Source organism: Tupaia chinensis, unplaced genomic scaffold (assembly GCF_000334495.1).
Source record: "Tupaia chinensis unplaced genomic scaffold, TupChi_1.0 Scaffold000010_1, whole genome shotgun sequence".
Lineage (NCBI taxonomy): Eukaryota > Metazoa > Chordata > Mammalia > Scandentia > Tupaiidae > Tupaia > Tupaia belangeri.
Genome location: NW_006159440.1, coordinates 691,490 through 706,213, shown reverse-complemented (window position 1 = coordinate 706,213; position 14,724 = coordinate 691,490). Strand labels below are relative to the sequence as shown.

Sequence of the window (14,724 nt, the reverse complement as noted above, 5' to 3'; positions counted from 1 at the left end):
AGGCATTGTGGGGGGGGGGGAAATTAGGGACATATTGGCTAGAATTCGGCTTTTCCTGCTTGCTGTTATTTTCTTTTTGCCTTCGTTAAGTGGTGAAACCGTTCCAATCACACCAGGCAACAAACTGCGCCTGGTGACACAGCAGGTGTGGGGCACATGTTCGAACACAGGGCCGTTTATTAATTTAATTAGCACCTGTGATCACAGGCTGGCGTTGCAAGGGCTTGAAGCTGAAGCATGAACTCGACAAGATCTTCTTGCCCCCACAGTAAATGTCGCTTCCTGCCCCCACAGTAAACGTTGCATGGGGTCTCATTCTTCTCCGTCTTCTCCCAGGGTCAAGTCCTCGGTCATTTATTCCTGTTGTTTTCCGCTCTCTCTGCGGTCCAAAGGGTGAAAAATATAGCCTTTCTAGAAATGTGGCAATTGATCCAAATATTTATCATAGTTCTTAATCGATGAGGAAATGTTTGCAAATTTGAGATGAATATTCAGGAATGCAGATGTTTATGGCATCAGAGAATGTGGGAAGTGGAAGCTTTCACTGGAATCACTTGGCCTCAGGTTCTCACTCTCTGGGAAAGAAAACCGGGGCCTAGGAAGTGAGCTGTTTTGTCTAAAGACCTGAAGAATTTGGATTGAAAAACAAATCTTGGGACCAGTAGTTGGAGTGATGGCTATGTCGCTGGACTTCCATGTAGTGGACCACGGTTCAAGTCCCAGACCCAGTGGCTTAAACTCACTCCCAGCGTGTGTACGTGCGCATGCCCAGGATCCGGAGAGGAGAGTGGAGGAGAGGGGATTCAGGTGTGGCCATCCCCCCTGGGGGGTGATTTCTCACTTTCTGTCTCTCTATTTCTGGTGAGCACACATGCCCTATAGCAAAAACCTCTCAATAAAGAAAAGAAAGAAAAGAGAAGAGAAGAAAAGAAAACAAATCTTTGATTCATATTTCAGGGCTCTTTTCATGATTGGGTTGACTTTCTTTTCCCCTAAGCCCTATCACTTTTTTTAAATTTACTTTACATTTATCCACTGAACATCATCACAGCATACAAAACGTGAATACGCTGTATAGTAGCTTAATCATACATATTATCAACAAATAATTTTCCATTTCTTGTTTCATATATATATATTTTTTTTTGATTCCCTATTTATCATTTGATTCCTTCTACCATTCCCCAGCCTTCTCCCACATTGTCTCTGGTATTTATAGTTGCTTTCTATTCCCTCCCCCCACACACACACACATTTTGTTGACTCACAGAATATCTTACTTGAAAGCCCTATCACTTTTTGAAGACATGCGACACGGACTTTGGCTAGTTTGTGCCAAACTAGCTTAATACCTATTGTCATTACAAGTGCGGGCTCTGTGCCACAGAGCTGTCCCCCAGACAGCGCCATCTTCCTCCTCTCACATGCCACGTTGAGAGTTACGACAACCTTGTCAAGCGCAGCTGTCAATAAACAGATGAAATGTTCAAAGACCCAGCCACCCAGAGATAACTAGGAAAGGCCCAGGAATTTAGTCATTTTGCTAACACACACATTTGCTCTGCCAGGAAAATCTCTTCAGTTACAATCATCCCGAGCATCAACCGTCTCCAATCATGGCTTTGCTCAGCAAGTGATTTTTTATTTTCAATTGCCAGAGGGGCTTGCATGAGCCAGAGGGGCAGAGAGGGGAGGATAAAAGCACCCCCTAGTGGGTGCGGCCACACCTCAATCCCTTCTCTTCCATCTCTCCATGCTGTCAGGATTTGGGGCACATGTGCCCTATATGTTTTTCAAGCCACAAGAGCTGCGATTCAAATTCTGGTCAGCCATGTGAGATCCAGCTCTCTTAACCCACTAGGCCACAGGGCCAAACCCCAACATGATTTTTACAAAACATTTTTATTGGACCTAAAAACAATCTTTATTGGACCCAGCAGGTGTCATAGCGGTTAAAGTGCTGTACTCCCACATGGTCCACCACAGTTCAATTCTGGGACCCAGAGCCTTTAAGATCACGCTGGGCTTGTGACCATGTGTGCCCAAAATCCTGAGAGGAGAATAAAGGAGAAGGGGTTGTGACATGGCCATCCCACCCACCCACCCCCCGGGGTGGGGTTGATTTCTCACTTTTTCTCTCTCTGGTGAGTGCATATACCCTATAGCAAAAAATCACTTAAAAAAAACAACCTTTTTATTGTGAAAAAGTACTCCTTAGTTTCAAGTTACAGAAGATTAGTTCAGACTGGCTGCGATCAAAAATAGAGAGCACTATTGTTTGACTATATCCCTTAAGTTCTTGTGTTGGAAGGTGGGGCCTAAAGAGAGGTGATTGGGTGATGAGGGTGAGCTCTCCTGAACAGATTCACGTTGTCAATGAGGGAGTGATTTGGATAACGTCAGTGTACCAACACAATGCCCTTGGACTGCCCCGTGTCCAGAATGGTGAGCTAATTAACTTCTTTTCTTTATAAATTATCCAGCCTGTGGTTTCCCATCATAGCAAAAGAAAATGGACTAAAACAGGAGGCAAAAGATTGGCTGTGTAACTGAAAGTCTAGAATACAATCGCTTCAGACAAGGTTAGATCCAGATGTTACATGACGTCATTGAGAGTCTTGGGCCATGTAGCACAGTGGTTAAGCACTGCACAGAAGCAGCCTGATCCCACATGGCCAGCCAGAGTTTGAGTACCAGCCCTGGTAGCTCGAAAAACACACCAGGCACATATGTGTACCCAAGATGCCAACAGGATGGAGAGTTGGAGGGAAAAGGATTGTGGCATGATCAGGCCCCAGGGGAGGGTGCTTTCCACTCTCCCCATCCTTGTCTCTGGCATTAAAAAAAAAGAATCTTAGGCCAGATAGTGACACCATTTTGTAAAACACAACATTTTTTCAAGGCTGCCCCACAGGAAAATTTCCAGGTCAAATCTACAGATATTCCTAAGCACTGGGAACACACTTGCCCATGATCTGGGGATGCCCGAAGGCTGGGAGTGGGTCATGGCATCAGGACCCTGTTAGGAGTGTTGTTTCTCTCTCTCTCTCTCTCTCTCTGACTCTCTCATTTATAAAAGACACAAATACATAAAATTTTAAAAATAAAGAGAATATGTTCCCACCCACCCTCGATGGTGCAGGTAGCAGGGTCCTGAGCTCAGTATATGAAGCCCCATGGTCAATCACAGTTTTAGATCCTGAGTCAATCAGAATACACCAGGTGCACATGCCCAAGATCCAGACAAGTTGGAGGGCTCGCGGGAGGGGATCATGGCATGATGAACCCTGTGAAGGACGCTCTCTCTCTCCTCTCTGCCTCTATCATGAACGAAATAAATAATATTAGGTCATCAGGAAAGTCATGACGCATTTTTGCATAGGAAAATGACTTTCCCAACAACCTAATAATATTAAGAAAATCGGTTTCCACCTTTCCATTTTGCTTCCTTCTCAACCAATCTCTCTCTGATGACAAGAAAGCTCTTACCAGCTTCCATCCGATTAAATTAGCAACCCAGAGGGGTCACTCATGCCTCCACTTCTGGGGTTGGAGCCTGTGCTCAGAGTACTGGACCACGTGAACTGAAATGGGTGTGGTGGCAAATGTTATCAGCCAGCTCCAGGGAGGGGTGTCTTCATTTGTAATGTTTGCAGTTTCCACGTGTCAGTATTCACACCATGGCAGAGTCAAGCTACCAGTGTGGCCCCTACACCGAGCTGGGTCTACCATAGCACATAAATGTAAACAACCTCAAGATTTTCAATAATGGGGTTGGCAGATGGCACGGCGGTTATAGGTGCTGGACTCCCACATGGCTGACGGCAGTTTAAGTCCTGGACCTGGTGGCTTCCTTTCTCACTTTTCCTCTCTCTGATCAAACTGGAAAATAATAATAATAATAATAATAATAAATAAAGTTCAAATTAAAAATTCTTTAAAAAAAGATGATCAGAACCAGCAGTTAGCATAATGGCTACGTCGCTGGACTCCCATGTAGCCGACCACAGTTCAAGTCCCAGACCCGGTGGCTTAAAACTCACACCGGGCACATGTGCGTGCGTGCCCAAGGTCCCGAGAGGAGAATGGAGGAGAAGGGATTGCGACGTGGCCATCCTCCCTGGGGGGTGATTTCTCACTTTCTGTCTCTCTGTCTCTCTCTGTCTGTCTGGCAAGTGCAAGCGCCCTATAGCAAAAACCTCTTTAAAAAATAAATAAATAAAAATTTAAAAAGATTATCAATAATAAAATGTAGTAAAATAATTAAGAAGTAATGAGGTTTGAAGATATATTACCTTTTCTTCTAATGTAATTTATTTAAACATTTATAGAATTTAACATTAAATGATGACTATTGTATTGATATGAAAACTGGACATAAGGTAACAATATACTATTAAAATTACTTATCTTATGAAAAAACCATGGTAACCAGAATGTAATGTAAGTAACGTTTAAAGGATACTTCTAAATCCTGGAGAGTAACTGAAAATGATTTATTCACCTTGAAATAGCATGGATAATGCAAATTTAGCTTTCCGGGTTTTTTTAAACAATTATCTGTTCAACTTTCTTTATTATTATCATTATTGTATTTGACTAGAGAGAGAAGGAAAGTTAGAAAGCAAGCCCCATGGTCCGGGGCTGAAAGAATGGTCAGTCATGTGGGAGTCCAGACCTTAACCACCGCACCACCTGCCAGCCCTTCAAAAAATCTTCACAGAGATTGTGTAATGGTAAAATGCAAGTCAGGCCCTGTTGAAATTAAATCAAATTTTGTACACATCAGGAACAACATATGAAAGTTCACATATAAATAAAAAGTCTCAGTAACCATTCTCTCTTTGGCTCACTGGCTATGGTAGGGAAGCTGGCCAGACTTGGTAACTTCATAGCTTCATACTGGATGGCCTGACCACTCCGACATCTCATGCTGGCTGCTGGTGAAAGATCACCGGTTTCTTAGGACAGATCCTAAGGCTGGACACTAACCCCAAGGGGACTTTTCAAGTTGAATCTGAAAGTCAGTATGCAAACAGTTGACAACTATTTTTACCTACCTTTGGAGACCGTCATTTTTGTGCTAAACAAACTGAGACAATGACCACTTAATCATCTTACTTGTTCACAGCACACATTAGAAAAAGTCGTCAAGTCGAGTTGAGTCGCGAATGCTATAATTATAGTGTCTTGTTCAGACTTCCTACTACAGCTGTCCCCTAACCACTCCCCACCCTCACTAAAATAGCGTTGGAAAATTATGTCATTCGGCTTCTGATTAGAGTGTACTAGTTGGAAAAAGATTTATACCATATAGCTGGAGCCTTCCCTTGATTCTTACTTCTCAGTCTTGGTAGGCCACCTGCTTTCCACAGGTGGAAATCTGGCCCCTTAGATAGGCTGCATCCATGGTGGTACCTGTTGGCACCATCGCTTCCCATTTCACGTCCACTCACACACACTTTCGTCTATGGGCATCTCTGGCCATTCTTCAACCTAAATTTAATTTTAATTATATAAAATTAAAATAAATACTTATTTAATTTTACTTATTATTACATATTTTTAAAATTTGACCAGAGAGAGGGAAAGTGAGAAAGCAAGCCACTGAGTCTGTCAGCCATGTTGGAGCCCAGTTCCTTAACCACCATGCTGCCTGCCAGCCCCAACCTAAATTTAATTTTAATATCAAATACCATCTCTCAGAGAAGCAAATAAAAATAAGTAATTATGGGACCAGCAGATGGCATAATGGTTATGTTGCTGGACTCCCACATGGTAGACCCCAGTTCGAGTCCCAAACCCGGTGACTTGAAACTCACGCCAGGTGTGTGTGCAAGTGTGCCCAAAATTCCAAGAGGAGACTGGAGGAGAACGGACTGCAGTGTGGCCATGCCCCTTGGGGAGTGATTTCTTGCTTTCTGTGTCTCTGTCTCTCTCTGTCTCTCCGGCAAGCACCCTATAGCAAAAATCTCTCTTAAAAATAAAAAGTAATTAGATGTTTGCTTATTTCTGATATGATGATAATATGGAAGAACGGAAAAAATAGAGTCAACGTGGAACTTAAGGAAGACTAGGCCAAACTCACAAATGTTTCTAAATCTCCTCTCACCCATCCCTAACCAGAGGGAAACACAATATTTTAAAACCATAGGCAAATTGTCCTGATATTCTCAAGGATTTATGGGATGTGGTTTTGCATAGCTCACTTTCCAAAGCAGTTGAACACCATACCTTTGAGAATTAAAACCTTAAGAACTGCAATCGCTCTCATGGGAATACTTTCCAATAGGTATTATAAAAGTTTACAAGTATAACGTCATCCATTTCTTAACAACTTGCAGTCATCTTTATGAACGGTGTTTCTGTACTGCTTCGTTGTAACAGATAGCACCAATAGACAAAAATAAGTCTTGTTCACTTCCACCAATCCCACAAACAGTTGTTTGTTTGCCCTTTCCGCGTCAGACATGAGGCTGGGTTCTAAGAATAGAGATGAATGAAACGTGGGCCGTTTCCAGGGCTGCGCATTCCCACTAAAGGAATTCGAGAGCACAGGAAATGTACAGTGAAAGGGCGCCAAGGCCAGAACCTGGTCACGAGGGACGTTGGACTTGACCCGGAAGGACTTCACACAAGGAAGTACCTAATAGGATTCAAAGAACATCCTCCCCCCCACCCCCCAAAAAAAGAGCAGTCTAAAAAATGAATAAGATAAAGGCACAACAAGACAAGGAGAGGAGCGTGGAGAAGGCAGTGTAAGCAGGAACAGATTCAGGAAGCAGAACTGACTAGATCTGGGGGCCATCTTAGTGGTGGAATAAACGAGGAAGAATCTAGAACGATTTCTCTTCCTAGAGCAACCTGGTAGATAACGCCATTAGCCAAATGGGCCATTCAGAAAAAACGAGCTTGACAAAAAAGCACTGGCTTAAAGCAGCTGGATCCTGCATGGCCAGGTATGTGGACCCCGTGACTTGAGAAACGCACTAGGCGCATGTGTGTGTGCCCAAAACCCCAAAAGGGAGGAGAGATGGAGGAGAAGGATGCAGCAAGACCATTCTTCACTGTGGGGTACTTTCTCACTTTCCTTTCACCTTTTTCTCTCTCTGGCAAGTACACGTGCCCTCTGGCAAAATGTTTTTGTTTGTTGGTTTGTTTTAAGTATTGGGTTTATTTACTTATTTATTTATTCAACAAATATTTGTCAGCCACCTGCTATGTGTCAGTCACTGTAGATACAATGATAAGCAAAAAGAGAGATGATCCCTGACCTCCTGGAGCTTCCAAGAGCGGCTTAACAGCGCAGTCACATAAATATACATGTAAACATGAGCAGTCACATAAACACACCTGTAAATGTAGTCTGCTGATTGCTAAAAAGGAGGAGGGTTTTACCTCCTTGGAATCAAAAGAGCTACCCGGGACCAGAAGTTAGCGTAATGGCTATGTCGCTGGACTCCCACGTAGTCAACTGCAGTTCGCGTCCCGGACCCGGTGACTTAAAACTCACGCCGGGTGCGGGTGCGTGCATGCCCAAGATCCCGAGAGGAGAATGGAGGAGAAGGGATTGCGGCGTGGCCATCCCCCCTGGGGTGTGATTTCTCGCTTTCTGTCTGTCTCTGTCTGTCTATCTGGCGAGCGCACGCGCCCTATAGCAACAACAACAAAAAAAAGAGCTTCCCAAGGAACTGCTGTTAAAACAGAGATAGAAAAAAAAAGTGGGGGAGTGGGGACCAGCAGTTGGCATAGTGGCTATGTCGCTGACTCCCATGTAGTTGATCATGGTTGGAGTCCTAGACCTGGTGGCTTAAACTCATGCCGGGTGCGTGTGCGTGCATGCCCAAGATCCTGAGAGGAGAATGGAGAAGAAGGGATTGCAGCATGTCCGTCCCCCTTGGGGGGTGATTTCTTGCTTTCTGTCTCTCTGTCTCTGTCTTTCTGGAGAATGCATGCACCCTTTAGCAAAAACCTCTCCAAAAAGAGAGAGAGAGAGAGAGAGATGGAAAAGATAATGGGAGTTAGCAAAGTGAGGGAGCAAAGAAAGACATTCACAGAGGAAACTCCCTCTAGGATGGGAGTGAGGTATTTGCAAGGAATGTGAAACCAGTGTGGCTGGAGCAGGGAGAAAAGGAGATAAAGCTGGGCAAGTGGGCCAACACCAGCCCACAGAAAGCGTTGAAGCAGAAGGCCCTAACTGGTGTGCAGGGATATGGCCGTGCCGTTGTTAAGATAGTACGTGTCTATACCAGCTGATGAAGAGCTGCTGCACTGCTCAGTACTCCCCCACCCCTCACACACAGTAGCCCAGCTACTCAGCCCTCTCTAAGCTTCCTCATGATCCGCAGCTGGAATAGTAACATCTCACATAATGATAGAGGGATTTTTAAAACTGTTGCTCTGAGGGGCTGGCAGGTGGTGTGGTGGTTAAAGTGCTGAACTCCCACATGTCCAAGAGCAGTTTGAGTCCCAGGCCTGGCAGCTTGCTTTCTCACACTCTCTCTATATATATATCACTCTCTGGTCAAATTAAAACATAATAATAAATAAAATAATTTTTATTTATTTATTATTATTTTTTTTTGCTACAGGGCACATGCGCTCGCCAGACAGACAGACAGAGACAGAGAGACAGAAAGCGAGAAATCACACCCCAGGGGGGATGGCCACGCCGCAATCCCTTCTCCTCCATTCTCCTCTCGGGATCTTGGACACGCACGCACACGCGCCCGGTGTGAGTTTTAAGCCACCAGGTCTGGGACGCAAACCGCAGTCAACTATGTGGGAGTCCAGTGACATAGCCATTACACTAACTGCTGGTCCCAATAAAATAATTCTTAAAAAAAATAAATAAAATGTAGCTCTAAAATCTGGTACCTGTTCGGATGGGTTGGTACCTGTACAGTCTTAGTTGTTAAATATTTTAACAAGAACAAGGAGACACCATTGAAGTGGATGATGCCATCAGATACCTATTTTGAAATGACCACTCCATCTTCAGGGTAAAGGAAGATCAGGGAGGGAGTGAAGTGAAGAGAGATGGACCAGTCAGTAGACTGCGGCTCACTCCAGCTTCTATCAGAGTTGTGGTAGAGATGGAGAGAAATAGATTTAAAGATAGTTAGAGAAGAAATCCCAACTAGAATTCCAGCCAACTTTCTTAGTGAAATTGGCAAGCTGGTTCTAACATTTATAAAGAAATAAAAAATATAATAATGTTAAATAAAATAATTATTTTTAAAAAGATAGTGTTGGGACCAGCTTGCCAATTTAAATAGTTTTAAAAAAAGATATCCAATTGGAAATGAAGATGCAAAACTACCTTTATATGAATATGAAAATGACACTACCTTTCTTTTCTTTCTTTTTTTTTTTGGAGAGGTTTTTGCTATAGGGTGTGTATGCTCACCAGAAAGGCAGAGAGAGACAGAGAGACAGAAAGCGAGAAATCACCCCCCGGGGGATGGCCACGCCGCAATCCCTTCTCTTCCATTCTCCTCTCCGAATCTCGGGCATGCACACACATGTGCCTGACATGAGTTTAAGCCACCAGGTTGGGGACTCGAACTGCGTGGGAGTCCAACGACGTAGCCATGGGAGTCCAACGACATAGCCATTACATCAACTGCTGGTCCCTGTTTTCCTTTATTCTATTAATGTGGTGAATTGCATTGATTGATTTTTGTATGTTGAATAAATAACTCTTGGATTCCTGGGATAAATCCCACTGACCAACTGATCTTCAACAAAGATCCCAAGATAATTCAATGAGGGAAGCATAGCTGTTCAACGAATGGTGCTCAGAAAATCAGATACATGCATGAAATAAAAATGAACGCTGGGGACCAGCCAATGGTGTGGTGGTTAAGGCAGCTAGATCCCATATGGCTGAGTGCACAATTTGAGTCCTGGACACAGAGGCTTGAAAAACATGTCAGGTGCATATGTGAACATGCCCAAAATTCTGAAAGGAGGGAGAGAAAGAGAAGGAATTTGGGTGTGGCCATCTCCAGGGAGTGGGTAGGGGCACTTTTTCACTTTCTCTCTGTCTCTCTCTGCTGAGTGCACATACCCTACAGCATACTAAAAACAAAAACAAAATTAGACAAACAAAAGTCTTTGCATTCTTATTTTCCTGTTAATTTAAGTCAGGGTGAAAATATGACATGTCCAACTAAATTCATCTTTCAACAAAGTGCTATTTTCAGATAATTCTGTTGAAAATACTTTTAATACACTTTCTACAATGATTTGCCAAAAAGTATCCTAATACCGAATACTAAATAGCATATTGTATTTGCAATTTGGAAGTTTCTTTTTATGTTGTTCATTAGCATATTAAACTTTCTGCCTATTAACTGTGTATGTAAAATACAAACTGAGCACTTTATAGCCAGGTTCAAGTTGTCTCAGAAATTCTTGAGCAATCTTTCCTACATCTTTTTTCTTTCCTCTTTCTTTGTTTCTTCTTTCTTTCCTTGCACTCTTCTTTCACATTTACTTCAATCACCAGGTTCTAAAAATTACTTGCCAAGATCTGATTTCTCATTTTTTTTTTACAACAATTATTTTGTACTCAAATTTTTTTTTTCTAAAAACACATTGTATATATACTCTATGGAATACTACTCAGCCATAAAAAATAACAAGACCCTGGAATTTGATAGAAAATGGTCAGATATGGAGGATCTATTGCTGAGTGAAGTAAGCCAGGCTATGAAAGAAAGATATGGTATGTATCCACTCAATATATACCGACTATCCGCACTCTATAATAGAGAGCAAAAAATCGGAGGACATGAAAACAGTGAAGGTACTTAATGAGAATAGGACAGTGTGGAATGGGGTAAGTGAAGAGAAGAGGATAGAGAAAGATAGCAAGTGAACAATAGAGAGACAGGACGTTAGTGAGAAACAGATAGGGCTTATTAACTGTTGACGATGACAGGTATAGTATTCTCAACTGGATTGGTCTGAGAAGTATTTCATGATGGGCAAAGTATTTTTACAAGCAAAACGAGAAATAGCAATTGACTGTTTTATAAAAATAATTAGAATAATAAAAATAATGATTGGGGAAAACAGAAAAGATATGGAATGTTGAAGTGGGGAGATTAATGTCTCTGTACTGACTGACATGCATGGCATTCCCTTTTGAAAAAACAATGTAATACACTGTAAATTTATATGTAATCCAATGTAATATAAAGAAGATTATGATGATAATAAAAATTTAAAAAATAAAAAAAAAACACATTTCACTTAATTCTGCTCTGTCACATGCTTGGATCCTTAACTATTTCATCTTTCTGAATGGCTAGGATTCTTTATTAAATCATGTGAACATAGCAGTTTTTCTCTAATAATATTTCCGTTATATTCAGTTTCCCGTTCCTTGTTTTTAGAGTAAAATAGAGAATCGTTACTTTACCTGTTTGGGAGAGCCTGTCTGGGAAGGTCTTTCTGGAAGGAGGCAGCCCTATTAGACAGACAGGCCTGGCTGCAATGCCCTGCCGAGGACCTGGCCTCTGTGGTATAGTTTCAGAAGAAATTCGCCACTCTTCTGAACGCCCGAGAAGTACCCAGCAGGCATTGCAGCCTTTCATTCCTTAACTCATCTTAAGGTTAGATGGAACTGATGACTATTTAGAATACAACACTGAACAAAATATTAGGTCTTTGGGAGAGTCATGATACAGTTTTCTGTTTTTCTATGCAAAAATGCGTCAGGACTTTCCCGACAACCCAATATTTCATAGGCATCACCCCATTTAATGAGCACGTTGAAGCGGCGACTAGGGTTGTCACAATTGTTCTCTTCTTACGGCTCATAGCACAGTACCTTTTGCAACATCTCTCAACTAATAAATGATAGGAGCCAAACTTACTTAATCTTGGGTCTTTTTATTCCAAAGTCTTGGTTCTTCCCACTGTAACGGGCTGACTTCATTCTTGCCGATATGTAAATTACAGCTCCTGGAGGTCTGCACTGCGCAGGGCTGCACAGGGAAGAAGGAAGACTCAGTGTCACAGGTGCCTAGCAGACAGGGGTAGGGCTACCCAGGGAGCAGTAGGCTAAACGGGGAACTGAGCAGGAAGAATGATTACTTATGGGCGCCAGATCACGGTGCTATAATGACACACCCCTCTGGAGGCTGACCCACGAGGAGGGCTTAGGTTTGCATTGGGAGACATCTCTGAACACATGGGGTGCACACACATCCATGTTCTGGGGCTGGCTGAGGTGGGGGTAGATTATGGCATGAAGACCCTGCTGTGGCTCTCTCTCCCACCACATACATAACCGTCTTTCTCTCTCCCTCACTCATAGAAGAAGTACGTACACTTTTAAAAAGTATTAAGTACGATGAAAGAACAATTATTAGATAGAAGGAAGCTTGGGAACCAGCAGTTAGCGTAATGGCTATGTCGTTGGACTCCCATGTAGTTGACCAAGGTTCGCATCCCGGACCCGGTGGCTTAAAACTCACGCCAGGCACATGTGCGTGCGTGCCCAAGATCCCGAGAGGAGAATGGAGGAGAAGGGATTGTGGCATGACCATCCCCCCTGGGGGGTGATTTCTCACTTTCTGTCTCTACGTCTCTCTGTCTGTCTGGCGAGCGCACGTGCCCTATAGCAAAAACCTCTCCACAAAAAAAAAAAAAAGGAAGATAGAAGGAAGCTCTATTTGGCTCCCCAGGGCGAGGGAGAGCACCATAGGCAGGACTTGGAAGGGGTATGGATTTCATGAGAGAAGGTGTAGTTTGAACTAGATGTGAGTGCACTGCCAGGATCAGGCTGGCTATATCACTATACCAGACCTGGTCTGGAATTGCTGGACCATCAATAAGAGTGTGGTGGGGTGGGACCAGCAGATTGTGTAATGGTTATGTCACTAGACTCCCACATAGCCTACAGCAGTTCGAATCCTGGGCTCAGTGGCTTAAACCTCACACCAGGAGCGTGTGCGTGCGTGCCCAAAATCCCAAGGGGAGAATGGAGGAGAAGGGATTGCAGCACGGCCATCCTCCCTGGGGGTGATTTCTCACTTTCTGTCTCTCTGGTGAGCATATGTCCACTATAGCAAAAAAATCTCTCTCTAAAAAGAAAGAGAGAGAGAGTGCTGGTGGGGGTGGGGTACAGGATCAGCCAGAGAGATTCGAGGTGTGGAGGTACAGGGGGCAGTGGAGGCCAGCACCAGCAAGGCAGAGGCCTGGGCGCATGCTGGGGGGAGGGAGTTGGCGGGAGGGGTGACACTCTTGCAGGGGTAAGAGGCCTTCAGAGTGTGCAGGATGTGGGAGGTTCTAGCTTCTGTGCCAAGAGGCCTGGGGAATGGTTGTTACCAGGCTGAGGCTGCAAGCACACAGAAGTCTGACGCTCAAAGTTTTAAAATTAACTGAGCAATAATTTAATTCACTTAAATAAAAAAAAGATATTTGTCATAGGGTATAAATGCTCACCAGAGAGAGACAGAGACAGGCAGAGAGAAGGAAAGTAAGAAATCACCATCCAGGGGGAATGGCAGTGCTGGGATCTCTTCTCTTCTGTTTTCCTGTCAGGATTTTAGACATGCGCAAACACACATGCTTGGCGTGCTTCTCAAGCTGCCGGGTCCGGGATTTGAACCACATGGGATCCAGGACCTTAATCACCATGCTACCTGCTGGCTTGATTTAATTAACTTATCTAAGGCACTTAATACTCTTTCAACAAAAATTTATTCAACACCTGCTATATGCCAGGCACTGAGTCAGATGCTGCTATTTGCAAAGTAATATACTAAAGGCACTATTAAAAAAAAAAAAAAAAGTATCGGCTCTCAAAGCACCTAGAATCTAAATACGTGGATGAGTGGACCAGAGTAGAGAACTCGGAAACAGGAACCTACAAATGGGTTCCACAGGATTTTGGCAAAGTTATAAAAAGAGTCCAGTGGAGAAAGGGTGGTTTTTTAAACAAATGTTGCTGGAGCAACTGGATATCCACAGATCACAAGATGGATGAACCTTGAACCTAAACCTCACGCTGTGTATAAGCAGATTTTTTAAATTCATAGGAAAAAAATAGAATTAAAGTATGAGCTTATTTTGGTGCAAAATTTTTTTAAATCCAAAGTTTTCATCTTCTATAAACTTTTTGAAGACCTCACATACAAAAATTAATCCCAAATGGATTCCACAGTTAAATAGAAACATAACTCTAGAAAATGCTCAGGGGAAAAAAATAGGAGAAAGTCTTCGGGACTGAGGGCCAGGTGAAGAGTTCTCAGAGTTGACAACAGAAGCGCAATGCATAAGAGGAGAAAACCGATGAATTGGGCGTTGTCAAAACTAAAACCCTGGGACCAGCAGAGAGTGTAATGGTTACGTCACTGAACCCCACATAGTCGACCACGGTTCGAGTCCCAGACCCAACAGCTTAAAACTCATGCAGAGCATGAGTGTGTGTGTGTGTGTGTGTGTGTGTGCATGCCCGAAATCCCAAGAGGAGAATGGAGGAGAAGGGATTGTGGCATGGCCATCCCCACTAGGGGATGACTTTTCTGTTTCTGTCTGTCTCTCTCTTTCTGGAGTGCACACACCCTATAGCAGAAATCTCTTTCTAAAAGACCCCAAAACTAAAACCTTTTGCTCCTTGAAAGATGTATTAAGAAGATGGAGCCTGGGACCAGCAGTTAGCATAATGGCTATGTCGCTGGACTCCCACGTAGTCGACTGCGGTTC

The 14,724-nt window shown here is 43.3% G+C and overlaps 1 long non-coding RNA gene across 3 annotated transcripts in view; it reads right to left on the bottom strand.

Annotated features, from left to right (window-relative positions):
- Window positions 1-22: 22 nt before the first annotated feature.
- LOC102497856 (uncharacterized) overlaps window positions 23-14,724 on the bottom strand; it is a 28,967-nt gene continuing 14,265 nt past the window's right edge. For 2 of the 3 annotated variants that reach the window (XR_001369604.1, XR_333184.1), the window contains 2 exons: window positions 11,889-11,999; window positions 5,336-5,496 (listed from right to left, as the gene is read on the bottom strand). This is a non-coding gene — a long non-coding RNA (uncharacterized LOC102497856). Of the gene's footprint in view, window positions 380-5,335; window positions 5,497-11,888; window positions 12,000-14,724 lie in introns of those variants that run through there. The other variant, XR_333185.1, reaches the window with a different exon arrangement.